This window comes from Nannospalax galili, unplaced genomic scaffold, assembly GCF_000622305.1.
Source record: "Nannospalax galili isolate Female #2095 unplaced genomic scaffold, S.galili_v1.0 scaffold599, whole genome shotgun sequence".
Taxonomy (NCBI): domain Eukaryota; kingdom Metazoa; phylum Chordata; class Mammalia; order Rodentia; family Spalacidae; genus Nannospalax; species Nannospalax galili.
In genome coordinates, this window is record NW_008343079.1 from 2,201,592 (window position 1) to 2,203,218 (window position 1,627).

Consider the following 1,627-nt stretch of genomic DNA (forward strand, 5'->3'; position numbering starts at 1 on the left):
TAAAAAATATTTTATTTATTATTTTTATTTTATGTGTATGAGTATATTGCCTGCATGTAAATAAGTGCACCCATGTTGTGCAATGCCCAAGGCGAACGGAAGTGGCCACCGGATCCCCTGGAACTGGAGTTACGGATAATCATTAGCTGCCTTGTGGGTACTGGGATTCAAACTCCGGTCTTCTGCAAGAACAGTCAGTGTTCTTAACCGCTGAGCCATCTCGCCAGCCCCTCACCTAGCTACTTTGAGTGCCTTGCTACTGAGGACGTTTGGCATTCTGGACTCTTCCAGAGAGGCAACCTTCCTGCTTTGACACCAGTCAGTTTCACTTCTAGCCGATCCCCTGGAACTGGAGTTACGGATAATCATTAGCTGCCTTGTGGGTACTGGGATTCAAACTCCGGTCTTCTGCAAGAACAGTCAGTGTTCTTAACCGCTGAGCCATCTCGCCAGCCCCTCACCTAGCTACTTTGAGTGCCTTGCTACTGAGGACGTTTGGCATTCTGGACTCTTCCAGAGAGGCAACCTTCCTGCTTTGAAACCAGTCAGTTTCACTTCTAGCCCTGCTCCTGTTCATCAGGGAAATTACCACTTATCTGGTATTTTATTCCTTGGTTGTTGGCTATTTGCCTCCCCACAGGCTATCAATCCTGGTAAGGCAAACATCGCTGACTTCTTTACTGCTCCATACCCAGCAACATCATCATCACAGCAGACTCTCAACAAATATTTGTTGAAGGACTTTGAGTAGTCCAGATTCATCATTGTCACCTTTGAAGTCAATGTCCACTCAATGGGACTGCTGGGGAGGAGGGTAGAGAGGGAAGGGCATTATGCAAGACATAAAGTGGCAGAAAGCCAGCCTTCTGAGAGATAAAAACTGGCTCTCAGATGCCAAATGAGGGACTAGGACTCTTGGTGGCGGCATTTCCTTCCAGTAGTGATTTGGCTGTGTTGATTCAACCACTGGCTTGTCCAGTTTGATGAGAAATCATCTTACCGAGTGGCACTTTTGTCTGCCACCAGTAGATGGGGCAGTGTCATAAAAGTACAGCCACAGTGTCTAACTCATTTCCTAGTTGACTTTGTTGAGGTTCTATTCTAGAACTGCCCTGAATCTCAGATGTTATAATATGCCCTTAACGTCTCTGTCTCCAGTACCCACTGGAGCTGAGGAAGCACAGCCTTAGTTGTGATGGGTGCTAGCAGTAAGGGTGTCTAGGTTCTCCACCCAGCAAGGCGGGCCCCAGAGGCTGGCCCAGGTCCAAACCTGGAGGAGACAGCCACGTTTCCCTCCTGGGTCTTACAGCACAAGCCCAGGGCATGACTCACACCTGGGAATTCACATTTGCCTAGGACCTCTCTGTTCTTCCAAGGTCGAAACAAGCCTATTAAACAGGTAGTCAAGGCATGACACAGCCTGTGCATCTGAGACTGGCACTCTGGCTGCCACTGGCCAGTGGATGCCTCCCTGTCTCTGTGGTCTCCTGGTTTCCCTGTCACCATATAAAGCTCAGTCATACTTCCTGTGGAGGCTGAGACCAGCCTTAGTTCCCACCAATGCTGCGGTTTCTTCTTTCCCCAAGCTCCCCTCTTCCTCCTCCTCCTCCTCCTCCTCCTCCTCCTC